General features: G+C 39.1%; 1 protein-coding gene across 5 annotated transcripts in view; it reads right to left on the bottom strand.

Annotated features, from left to right (window-relative positions):
* The window catches only part of SPOPL (speckle type BTB/POZ protein like), a 74,634-nt gene extending 61,711 nt beyond the window's left edge, over positions 1-12,923 (bottom strand). For 3 of the 5 annotated variants that reach the window (XR_005020647.1, XM_036858340.1, XM_036858342.1), the window contains exon 1: positions 12,736-12,921. The gene's annotated coding sequence lies outside the window, so the exon portion shown is untranslated. Of the gene's footprint in view, positions 1-12,134; positions 12,259-12,735 lie in introns of all 5 variants that reach the window. The other 2 variants (XM_036858343.1, XR_005020648.1) reach the window with 2 other exon arrangements.
* Positions 12,924-13,793: the final 870 nt, after the last annotated feature.

The following is a 13,793-nucleotide window of genomic DNA, read 5'->3' as shown; positions in this document are numbered from 1 at the left end:
ATTGTCTTCTTCACTATTCCTGCCACCACCCTGGATGACTGCACTCCAGTGGACTTCTTTCCTACCAGCATCAAAGTTCTTTTACCTTCCTGAATGATCTCACCCACTTAAAATTTTAGCAATCTTTTTCAGAGATTCTGACTTGGAACTTACTACCTAGGATAGCTTGACCAACCATGGAAATAAACTTGAATATATCATTTTAATAACAGAACTTATTCCTATTCTGTCATCAATTTAATCCCCCAACAGCTCTTATTACCAACACTTCACTGAGTCCATACCATTCTTCTTAAGTCATTACCCCCTTATGGCTTCCCTTCCTTCCTTATCAAACTCAAAACCCACAGTGCATCACTTCAAAAACTCTCTAGTAAGCATGCTTAACATTTCACTCCTTTGTTCTTTTATCACAACAATTCTGTAAACCATCCATTCTGTATCAGTCTAACCACCCACTGTACGCTCTGTTATTTGGGTTGCTGAGCAATGGTGTAGAAAATCTTTTAAAAAAGCAGAATAACAGCTTCTGAAGTGTACACTTTCATTAAATACGTACTTCTGTTTTTAACTAATTGATTTCAAGAGGATTTGTTGCAAAACAAAAGTCTTACCAAATGATGAAATAATTAAACTAGAAATTCAGCTCCTTAGTTGTACTAGACTCATTTTCAGTGCTCAACATACACAAGTGGCGAATGGCTACCATAATGGAAAGTGGGAATCATAGAACATTTCCATCATCACACAAAGCTTTACTAAACAGTGCTGCTTACTCATTCTATGGCAGAACTGCTCAACCACTATTCAGCTTCCATAACCTACAGTTTCTCACTGACACCACTTATTGCTATCCTTGTGACTTCATGAATCTTGCAAGCTGCATGAACATGGAACAGGCTGGTACTCAAAGCAGTCAATGAAGGCGGAGGCATCAAATCTCTTACCATCACCTGAGACCACGAGGAGTTAGTTACCCCTAATCATTTATGTCCCAGCCCACTTCTAATCATGGAGATCCCCACCTTGATACTGTCACTGGTTACACTGTATCTGAGATGGGTTAGGGAAAGAGAGGTGTACTTAAGATTCCTTTCAGATTTGACCACCTGTTAAAGGCAGAACTCATTATTACACATCTCTCACCTATCACTAGACTAGACCATGGCAGCAGCTGGAAATAAAAATTCTACCAAACCCACTAAGGCTTATTTTAATGCAACTATTAATAATAGTATTTCATTAAAAATTAAGCAGTCATTACAAATGTTAAAGTGGACAAGATGCTGGGACAAAAGACATAAACTAGTACTATCCTAGACAAAAGCAGGAAAACCCACCATCATTGAAAAAGATAAGAGGAACTACCACTTTGGGGAACTCTAAATGATAAACTCTAGGGGAAAGAAATGGGCAAAACAGCATGCCTTAGGATACACGGTTGTAGGGATCTATATGTCTCTATCATTACACCTTTCATGTCTATAACCATTAAAATGGCTTAATCCTCCTTAAGGAATCACACTTTCTTAAAGAAAAACATTTCATATAGTTGCTTAGTTTACAGGGGAAAAAAAGAAGAAAAAAAGGAAAGAAAGAGAGAAAAGTTGAAAGAGAAAGAAATGAAGCAAAATGATCCATGAAGACCAATGTGTTAGGAGACCCTGGATTTTAATCCAGTCTTTTCTGAAATAATGTAACGCACGGTCAAGCTAGACTAAATAAAAGGAGGCTGCTGCCATCCACCTACCAGCCCCGCCTCTCAGGGAAATGCTTTGCAAAAAAATAAACTGAGTTGTTCTTATACCTCAAGAGAACACTTTAAGTACATGAATGCCATCTCAGCTCTTCTGATGATGAGCTAATAATCCCAAGATTCTTATGACTAGCAATAATCAGTAACTACTTATGAATATGTAGAGCACAAGTATTTATCAAACAGCTGTGCTACCCACGAACAGTACTTTGCAGCAGTAAGAAATAAAGTCAGATATTAAAATATTAGCTCTAAAAAGGCATAAGGCAATGTTAAAAAGGGAAAACTATGAGCTTATCTGCAGTTATGAGTCTGTATGTGTGACTTAAAACAGAAGAAATCAACAACTAATTATGATTCACAAAAGGTACAGGAATGGTGCATCCCTACATATGATTCTAACATGATCTACATTGACTGGGGAATGAGAAGAGACTAACCACAGTCCTAACCCTGAAAAAGATACACAGGCAAAAGTATTTTTCACATCCTTGGTATTCACTACACAATTCGATAATTAAAAAAAAAAAAATTAGCAACACTGCTGTCTGTGACACAAGAAAAACTCCATAAATAACAAGAAATTAAGTCTAAAACAATACGTAGCATGCTGTGGGCATTTGGTAAAATTTGCTCAACTTTCAAGTTCTGAAAATTGAGTCAACTCTGCTGGGCAGACAGCACTTCCCCTATTTAAGGGGTAGCAAAACCTCACAAAATAATGAATGAACACAACCTACAATCTGGGTAGATAGTCAAGTAAGAGCAAGTGCATTCCAGTATTGTGTAATTAGAGCTTTGGGGAAATGTTGCAGACTCACTCAATAAAAGGGCCTACAAAACTTTTCACCAGCTTGCAAAATCTTAAAACCTGTCCCATGTTTAGCAATAGTTAGGCAGAAATGCATCATTTGTAAGAAAGTCAGTAAACTATACAGTGAAGTTGTAATTTTCATGACAGTCTCATTTTCCTTAAATTATACTTACATTTGTTTTATATTCTGCATCTTATCAACTGACAAGGCAACCAGAATCATTTGATGGGTTTTATGAAAATATACATGTCTCTATTCCACTTTCCCTTGGTGTGCACATGGGAGGGGTACGTGGGTATGAGTGAAGAAAGGAATTGTGTATATTTTGAAAAACTAGCCATACCACTTTACACCCACCAGAATAGCTAAATAAATGAAACAATATCAAGCAAACGTTGCAGAGTATGTGGGACAAATAAATCTCTCATTCATTACTGAAAAGACACTTTGGAAAACACTGGGTAATGTATACTAAAACTGAACAAAAGCACACACGGTCCAAAAAATTCTACTACAGCAATATGCGCAGATGTGCAGCAAAAGATATGTATTGATACAAGAACATTCTATAAGGGGCACTATCCATTGCGACTCAAAACTGGAAACAACCTATATGTTCATCAACAGTAAAATGGATAAATTACGGTACATATACATAGTCATACAATGGGATGGAAAACAACAGAATGAGAATGAAGAAGCTACCACTACACACTACACAGATGGATCACATAAAAACTGATGTAAGAAGCCGTACACAAGGGTGTTGATGCTGTATGATGTTACATGCCTATCTCTGAATGTATGTTATACTCCATAAAAGTTTATGTAAAATAAAAAAGCAAATAAATATTTAATAAATAAATAAGCAACCTTGATGCCTAAATGTTTATAATACAATCCTATTCCCAGAGCCATGTTCCGAACTCCACCCTAAAATTGGGACAGAACAATTTTTAAAATCTTCCCTCATGCTAATCTAATACATTTTTATATTAAAACAAAGAAGGCTATATTAGGGTAACAGAATGCAAGAGTCATATCCTTTCTAGGAGAGAAAACACTAATCTGAAAAGAATTTTAACACCAAAGCTCTCCCTCTCCACATTACCTTGACCACACTCAGATCTTCACCACCCTTCCATCTACCAAGAGTTCACTCTTCTCTGCCATTTATTTAGTGGAAACATTTTTAAAGTAATGAACTACCCTAGAAAGGTAGTTATGAGGATTGAAACAAAAAGAGCAGATATATGAAGTCTTCAGCACTGTGCCTAAGCACTCAATGACTAAACAGTATTAAAAAATCCCAAATAGTGAGTCTTACAGGTCAAGGGTTATTTCCAATTCATCACTGTAAACACAGAACCCAGCATTTAACAGTTGGTCAATTTATGGAGTAAATGAATGATATGAGCTCAAAACAAAAAGAATAAAATTAAAACAAGGCAAAAGTGGAAAAAAGGGAAATATCAAGAAGTTCAAAGGAAGGCCTTATTTTTATATCAGGGTAAATGACAAGATTTTAAATCTCAAATGAAGCAACAGAATCAGGTACATATTAAAACCATTAAAATAAATAAAAACTGCCTCAGTATTACTTTTCCTCCATATACTTCAAAATGAAGAAGTCAGATGTCTTAACAAAAATTTAAACATGGTTCTTTAATATTGAAATCCTTTAAAAATATTTCTGAATGAATTTCTTATGAGTTTGACAGGAATCATAAGTATATAACAGGTTATTTTTAAGACATCTATCATAGCATGTCAATATTCTGACTAAATATGTCATAACAGAAATGAAAGGAAAGCAGATTTCAGTTGAACCTTTATACAGTGGTATTATTTTTATGAATTTAGATATCAAAATCATCAAGACTGCAATCTTATATTAAACTTAAAAGACAAATTAATAAGATACTTTAATCTCCATCGTATGCACAAAACACCAATGAACCATTAGATAAGGTTCTAATGGTTCCCTTTTTCCCTTCCTTTTAAGCACATCGTCTACTTATATATCTTAGATCAGAAATAGCATCACTGTTTTAATTAACCGACATTTACACAAAGCAACTTATGTGGAAAGCACTATTCTAAATGTAAATATAACTCATTTGGTTCTTGTAACAACTCTTACAAGGGAGGTACAGTTATCCTTTCCATTTTACAGATGAGAACACTGAAGCAGAGATGCTAAGTAACTTACCTAAAGTCACAAAGCTATTAAAAAGCAGACTGGATGCACTCTATTAATCTCTATGCTATACTGCCCAGAGATCTCTGAAGTTAAGCAAAACTAAATTTATCCTGACTTCACTTGATGTTGGGAGGTTAGTTATTTTGAAGACCTTGGGTGATAACCATAAAATGAAGCAGCACTAATGGCACAGTTAATAAATTCTAAGATACCCATTTTTTTTTCATATTTTAACATATCTAAAATTGATGGCATTTTACAATTTTAACTGACAGTGCTCTCTCTGTGGAGTACATAAAGCAGTGGTGCATCTGGTAATTGCAGGCAAGTACGATTCAAAAACTTATGGTATGACCCTCATGGGTTAGTGATAAGAAGTAAATGAGATAAAATATCTAAAGTACTTGACAACTCTGGTACAAATGCTTTAAAAAAGGGCATTTTTTCCCTTTAAACCAAAATGATCTATGAGGAAATTCCATTTACCCTGTAGTAAGTTGTCAGTTTCTCAGGCCCATATTCAACTAAACCTGGTTATATCCTACTAGGGAAAAATAACTGGTTTCATTATACAATCTGATGAAGAAATAAAGGACTTTGGGTGGGGAGAAGGCAGGCAGACAAAACAACAGTGAAAATGAGACACCTGAGAAAATAAAAATTATCAACAGTAAAGCATAACTCAAGATACCTCCCAAGTACCACTTGATTCAAGCCAGTTCTCAAATGCCACTGATAAAATGTTCACATGAAAAAGTATCTTCACTTTCTAAAAAATACACTTTGAATGCAAATAACCAAATATGCTTGGTGTGTGCCCATGCCCTACTTGAGCTTTTCTAACAAAACTGGACATACTGAACTTAACCACCATGTTAAATAACTGGTTAACAAAGGTTTAAACTGATCCTAAGAGTGGCCACCAAAAAAATTTAATTAAATAAAATTCAATTCATTTAAATACTCCTGTGTCAATACTTGCCTTGGTAATTTCAGGATGACTTAATTAATATTCAAATTTTTTTTTTTTTTGGTTTGCTTTTGTCTTATTGGATGAAAACTACCTTTCAGGGTAATTTCCCACTAAAACACCAAAAATTGCATCCAAATTACAACAACAAAAAAACCACCTTGAGCATGCTTTACCTTAAAAATCACTTAATTTTGATGGGGCAGAGGGGAGAGGATTAAAATGCATTTTCACAAGGAAAAACTGTGAAATTTGCTTCAGAAAACATACCAAAACAGGAAACAACAGTATCTTCTTTTAACATATCTCAAATAATATTTTAAAAGCCTCATACTACTTTTCAGTTACACTACAACCTTTGAGATCTTGCATTACCTAATACGAGAGTGAAACCTCTTTCTTTTGTATTTGTTACTCCTAATTATTTTTATTACTATATTACTTTCCCTTCAAGTGTATAAACAACCTACCCCAACCAAAGTCTGAGGTAATGCAATTTTATATTTGTAGGTCAAATTTTTTTAAAACTGCTATTTTTTATGTATGTAAGTTCTGTTTCACAGAGTTATATAATTCAGAATTTAATGCTAATAATTATTCTGTCCTTTAGAACATGTAGGCAAGTCTGAAGAATACCAGAAGAATTCTACTTATGCATATAAACAAAAGGCCTGGGAAAGTATACCTATAAGAACCATAATATATGAAAAATATATAGTTGTCGTACAAGAATTTATTAAGATTTAAAAAAAAACCAGGGAGAAGACAAGAGCAAAAGCCAGTAGGAACTAATAAAAACAAAATTTTTAAGTTACAACTTTCTTAATATAAAATATAAGGAAGACTGCCTTAGCAGATCAGAATAATACAACGATGTTTCTACAAAAACTCAAGAAGGTATTTCAGAAGCAAAAATTTTGATTGACCCTATATTCCTGTTATTTTAAAGCAGATGTCTTCTAGAACCTTTATTTACTGTGTTTTTAAAATCCATTTTGACATCATTTACCCTTCTAATACACTATTTTCTTGTCAATTAAGGTTTTGCCAACTACAGTATTCTTCACAAAGTAATTCCTGAAGATGAACTGTGTTCTACTATGATGCAAGACTTAAGTCTAGGGACATTTAGACAACTATCTAAAATAGCATTTAAGGTATCAGGGGAGTGTTATTCCACTGAGCCCAAAAGCACCATCATTGACCATATACCTGATGTTTAGCAGTAAACTCTTAGCAATCCTTACCAAGGCTTTCATTTTAATTCTCTAAATCTGAGAAAAAGTTGTATGTATAAAATTTCTCCCATTCAGAAAAAAAAAATCATTAAAGCATAACCAAAATATTTACATTCTATTACTTAATGATTCCATAAGTATAGATATAATAAATATAAAGCTAACCAGCAAAAACAAAACACCACCTTGGACAATAACAAAGAAAATCTTTAAATCCTGAAGACAGTCTGAAGATATCTCCATGTTTGGTGACTAAATGGGTAGTGATGACATTAATCAAAACAGCAAACTTGGGCTTCCCTGGTGGCGCAGTGGTTGAGAATCTGCCTGCCAATGCAGGGGACACGGGTTCGAGCCCTGGTCTGGGAAGATCCCACATGCCACGGAGCAACTGGGCCCGTGAGCCACAACTGCTGAGCCTGCGCGTCTGGAGCCTGTGCTCCGCAACAAGAGAGGCCGCGATAATGACAGGCCCGCGCACCGCGATGAAGAGTGGCCCCCACTTGCCGCAACTAGAGAAAGCCCTCGCACAGAAACGAAGACTCAACACAGTCATAAATAAAAATAAAGAAATAAATAAATAAAGAACGTGAATTTCTAAAAAAAAAAAAAACAGCAAACTTGAATGCTTTCAAAGTAAACTCCTCTACCATTGCATTGCCCTTTCCATCTCTCCACTTGTCCTTCGGAAACACTCTGCCCAACACTCTACTTTGCTTAGAAAGCCTTCCTTAAGGCTCCTTTTCTGTGCTTACAAGGCAACCTGAATAAACTGCTATGACAGCACTAATCACACTAAACAATATTTAATTGTCCATTGCCCCTAGACTCTGAGGTCTAATTGCATTCCTAAAAGTCTAATAGTTACTGCCTGATAAACAGTATTTAAAAAACATATTCTATTTGAGTATGTTCTGAATGAATGAGTTGTAGAGTCTGAGATGCTTATAGAACACCCAGATGGTGATAAATAGAAACATGGGTCTCAGCTCAGGAAGGAAGACATGGTTCATGTTACAGATAAAATTCTACCCTAAATTTAGACTTGTTGCTTTGGCAGATTAAAACAAAAATCATCAAATATTTTATGGATGGACTGACGACTGAGACATAAAATTTTCTCCCTGTCACTAAATGCAATGTGTACTCTTTAGTTCCCAACTTAATTGATTTCTCAGCTTCAATCAACATAGCAGATTAGCCACGCCCTCCTTTTTCAGTCTATTGCCTTGACTTCAGTGACGCTAAGGAAATTTTCCTCCAACCTCTGGCTATATCTTCTCAGTCTCCTTTGCTCCATTTCTTTTCCTCAATGTTAAATGTTGGAGAATCATAGGGGACCACGTCCCTTTATCTTCTCTCTCTATACTCTCTCCTTAGGCAATCTCATCCCCCACCTTCCACACTAAAACATCCATTATCAGCTATGTACTGATTATTCCCAACTGAATTATGATCAATACTCCCTCCGTTTCCATAAACTAACAAAAAACTGCTCCTCCCCCAATATCCCCCTAGGTTAAGCACAAGAACCGTTAACCCTGGAAATTGGCCTTCTCCTCTCCCTAGACCCTCAAATAAAATCCATCACCAAATCCTATTAACTTTACTTCCCAAATATTTGTCAAATCCAGCTGCTTTATCTCTATCACCACCAGTCTGGACCAAGATTCTATCATCTCTTGCCTAAATGACTATAATAGGTGAATTCAATTCTACTCAAAGTGTGAGCTGTGGACCAATACTAACCTATGAACTACTGTTATTGGTGTGAGACAAGGTAAATACAGAAACTGAGAGGCAGCATTTAGAAATTTTTATAGCAATTTGACAGACACTGCCACAACATCCATTTTACTGTTCATTACTAAAGTACCAGCACAAACTAGAAAGTAAAACAAAACAAAACATGTCCTTCGCCACAGATAAATTTGAGGAGCCCTGGCCTAACTTGTCTCCTTGCTTTTACACTTGCCTCTCCAATCTGTCCTCCACAGAGCAGCCAAGTGATGTTTTTAAAACAAAAATTTAAGTAACTTACTCAGCTGTTTAACATTCTCCAGTGGCTTCCCACTGCTCTTAGGATTAAGTACAAAGAGCTTAGCAATAATTGACCACTGTGATCTGCTCCAGTCTCATTTCATATCACCCAGCCTCATGTGCTAAGGTCCAGTCTCCACAGGACTTTTCAGTCCTAGAAAGCTGAAATCGTCAGCATCGCTTGGGTAACTCCAGTTCATCCTTCAGACTTCGGCCTGAAAGTCATTTCTTCAGACAAACATTCTCTGATACATTAGTGAGCTTTTGTTGTTTACAGTAATTTTCCTTTGTGGCAGTTATCGTAACTGTAATTATTATTTTTGTAATAATTCGTTTAGTTTCTCTATTCCCCAACAGAGTTTTGCCATCATGAATACAGGTACACTCTTTCCATAACGTGTGTCACCACAGCCTAGCAAGTGCCTGGCACAGATCAGATGTTCAATAAACTTTTGCTAAGTGAATAAATCTAAGTCAGGAAACAAAATGGTGACCAGGACCACCGAAATGCAAATGCCTGCAATATCTAGTCATATGTAAGACTTGGGATACATCTGTATACCAGGTGCTTTACAAAGTTAAATCTTCTTTACTCCCCTCAACAACCTAAAAGACAGGGAAATCTCACTGTTGAGATTTAAAAAAAAAAAAAGATTTTTCAGAAAGGTAAAGAATCTTGTCTAAAGTAACCAACAAAAAATTGGAAGGTTGGAAGGTCTAAGAGGCAACAAAGGGTAATAGTCTCTACAACCATATTGTCTGGCTCCATTGCTTACTTAGCTGTGTGATTTTGTGGAAGTTAAGTAATCTGATTCTCAGGTTCCTCATTTGTGAAATGGAGATATAATAAAGCCTTCTTCAATGGATTGTTGAGAGGTTTAAACAAGTTAATATGTATAAATCATTTGAAAGAGTGGCTGGCATAGTGCTTTATAAATATTAGCGATTATCATTGTTTTTAACATTACCAGTGCTCTTATAATTTTATCTTCTTACTTGCTTATTGTCTGCCAGTGCCACACTGATATAAATTACAAAAACAGCAGAGTCTGTGTTATTATTCTCTGGTGGAGCTTTTCTCAAAGACTTAAACCCTACAGAAACTGAGTTAAGTGACTATTTCCTCAGTTCTCTCTCTCAAGGATGGGACATAGGACCATTTTAGGTGCACAGGAGAGTAGTTATTACATACCCTGGATACTTTAGAGCATTAGGGCTTGATAATTTACTGGAACCCCAGTTGGGAAGGGCTGCTCTTGTGTATCCCCAACACCTGGCATGAAGTAGGTGCTCATTAAATATTTTTGGAAAGAATGAATATTTACAAAACCAAAGGAATAGTGCTCAGCACAGAGCAGATACTAATTATCAATTTTATTCCACCCCTTCAAAGTTTCTACAAACTTTAAAAGTATGATTCTATGGGAGTCATTTTTCTTGAACTGGGGCAGTCTGTATTATTCAAAGCCAAATGCAGAATACAGACAGTAGGAAAGCCAAGGAATAGAAACCAATGTTGGCAAGAACTATGAAAATAGTAAGAGGTGAAAGATAAGTAGAATTTGGATATGCAGGAGAAAGAGCAAAGGTTATTCTAGGCCAGAGAATAGCATAAGCAAAGGCAGTGTTACCCAAAGTTTAATGAACATTCCATTGGTGACACACAAAAAAGATTTTAAGCTATACACAGGCAAACAACTTTATTTTGATAGTTCCATATGCACACATTTTTATGTGTAATTGGGACAGCAAATTGTGATTTCAAACTTTTACTACTTATAACAACATTGAGTTGACAGTACCTATTTGGATATTTTTTTGTGAGTTGTTTAAAAAATGTATCAAGAAAATAATAATGCACAGGAGGTAAGCAAATATGACAGAAATTGTCAGGGTTTTAAAGAGTAAACTTTTGGACACATCAAGGCATGGTCATGTGAATAAAACAACATGTTAGTAAGAGAAAAGCCACCAGTCTTTGGAATGAAGCCAAAGCTCTATCCTGAGTAGCAATTCAACATAAAGGACAGGTAGGTGTGAAGTATCCAACCAGGTTTGAGTATTTAATTGTAGTGTTAAAATTCTCATCGGCAAAATCCTCATTTTTCCCTACGATAAATCTGCTACATAATTAAACTTCAGTTATTCTCAAAACAAAGATAAAAATTTAAAATTTCCAAACAGGTACCTGAAAATGGGACTGCGTGTAGCCTGGTAACTTACCTGAAAATAGGGAGCTAAAACTACTTTTCACACCAGAAGGAACTAATTTATACAGTAACAAAATATGAATCATAGCTACCTCAAAAAAGGTGTTAAATTAAAAAGAGCAAAAAGACAGTTTTCCATTCCCCCCTTCCTCTCTCAAAATTATCCTACCAATAGCCAAGCCAAGTCAAGCTAAGAGATGATGATAAAGAACATTTATTGAACTCTTACCAGGCACTGTTGTATTTTACCTGCATTAAGTTATGCAATTATCACCACCATCTTATGAAGTACATCACTAACCCCATTCTACAGCTGTAAGAATACTGAGGCACAGAGATTAAATAACTTGCCCAAGGCCAGACCTGGTAGACAGAAAGGTAGGGATTTAGATCCTTGCAGTTCAGCTACAGAGTCTGAGCTCTTAACCACTAGGCACCATTTCTCTCAAGAATAATAGAATGATAATTTGAAATATTCCACCTTTCCCATTATGGCAGGAGAGATGTAATTTTCCAAGGTATGAACCTTTTATTACTTAAGTTTCCAGTCTAAGAAACAGGAGGTTCAGCTATACGGAAAAACTGGGAAGATGAGTACTATAATAAAACAATCTAGGCCCAGGAGTATTCAAATACAAATCATCAGAAGCCTCAAAAGTATGGCTGAATGGCACTATTCACAGAGAAAGATGCCAGAAGTTGGGCTAGGCAGAAGGTGAATCCTATTTCTACTGGATCTACTGCTTTGAGAGAGAAAATCCCACCCATCTCCTCCCCTTTCTGTGATTCAGTACACAAATGCATCAATTCAAGAAGAACTGTAAGGGGAAAGAAGACGCAGAAAGGGAGCAGAAGGGGTAGTCAGGACGTGGACCCTGAACTGCAGAGTGAGCTTGACGTACCTGGGAGAGAGAAACGGATGAGAGGGCAATGTGTGCCTGGAGGTAGGCAGGTTGAGGGCATGCCCACTGGGGTGGAGGCACGGAGTGGTCTGGCTGGAGAGCTGAGAATTCACCCTAAAATGGGCTAATGGGGACAGTTTCAGGCGTATACGTTTGGGATAAGGAGGGATGGACGTGAACGCGGGGGTGGCGTGCAGTTTCTCGCTTTGGGCAGTACTCAAGGTGGGAGGAAGGGACAAGGTATCAAGGTGCGGGCGAGGAGGTCTACAGGTACAAAGGGGGGAGAATGATAAAGAAAAAAGAGGCAAGGCTTGTGGAGGAAAGTCGGGGGGATCCTGGTAGACGGAAGCTGGGAGATCAATGGGGGAGGGGGTAATTCCCAGGGGAAGTAGAGACGCGCGAGGTTAGGGAGGTCCGGGGGGCGGAGGTGGGGCTGAAGGGCGGGGGTGGAAGGCACGCCTCAGGAGCGGGGGTCCCGGACCGAGAGCGATGGGGGCGCCGAAATGGGGGAGGAGGAGGTCGCTGGGTTTCAGTGCAGGTGAGTCCCGGGAAAGAGGGGGGCAGCCAGCGGCCGGGACCCCGGAGGGGGAGGGGCACCTACCCGGACGTGCGGGGCGGCGGCGGGCAGCCCCGGCGGCGGCTCCTCTCCGGCTGAGGCGGCTGAGGTGATGGCGGCGAGTCCCTGTGGCGGCCGCCTCCGCCGAACCGCATCCCTCCTCCCCGGCCCGCCCTCCTCCCCTATCTCCCGCTCCTAAACTTCTTCCCCGGGATAAACAAACCCGCCGCCAGGGGCGGCCGTCTCCGCCGCTCCCGCCCCCGCGCAGGTTCCCCCCCCCACCCCCCGCCCCGGGCCCGTCTGGGCTCCGGCTTCCGAGTTGCGACTCCAGCCCGCAGCTCGCGAGGGCGCGTGCGCGCGGCGGCATCTGCTCGCAAGGCCTTTCCTCCCTCCCTCCCTCCGGCGCCGGGCACTTCCGGGCCGGGTCGGATCCGCTGCCGGGGTTTGAATGTAGCCGCCGCCGTTTGCGCCGGGCTCTGGGTTCCCAGCCCGGCGGGTTCCGCATCCCGGGCCGAACCTCGCCTGGTGGGGACGCCTCCCCGCCCGCCTCCTCGGCCCAGCGTTAAACTTTCCTTAACTAAAAAGCCCACTGAATAGCTCCTCCTAACTGGTCTGATTGATCACGTCGGGTGAGAGGCGACTGCCGTTTCTGTGCACGGTTTCTTTAGGGCTGTACCAGGCTAGAAAGCCAAGGTACAACTTGTACCGAGCTCCTGTTGCGAGCCAAGAGCCATATGAACTGCCCAAACAAAACAGCAGTATACAGTCTCCGAAGAGGGATACAGATAAAGACAGCAGTGTGGTAGACAAATGAAGTGCCAAGGTGGAGCGGTTTTCGGTTGGAGATGAACCTGAAATCTCAGGCTTAGGAGGGGAGGGGTCCGCCGAGGGGCGGCTGAGGATGCTTGTGAAGCACAGAAGAGCAGGCGGCCTCCCGAGGCTGGACGTTGGTGGTAAATAGGGCTATATCTAAGTAGATGTCTTAAGAGATGAGGGGAATGCCTCACGGAGTTAAGAGAAAGGTGACCACGGTACTACATTGGCAATATTACTCACGTGTTTTAACACAGAAAAACGTGCGTGGAATACAAGCAGCTCCAGCC

The sequence above is a fragment of the Balaenoptera musculus genome, chromosome 7 (genome assembly GCF_009873245.2).
Source record: "Balaenoptera musculus isolate JJ_BM4_2016_0621 chromosome 7, mBalMus1.pri.v3, whole genome shotgun sequence".
In the NCBI taxonomy this organism is placed as follows: domain Eukaryota; kingdom Metazoa; phylum Chordata; class Mammalia; order Artiodactyla; family Balaenopteridae; genus Balaenoptera; species Balaenoptera musculus.
Note: the sequence above shows the minus strand (reverse complement) of the source record. Positions and strands in the feature narration are given on the sequence as shown.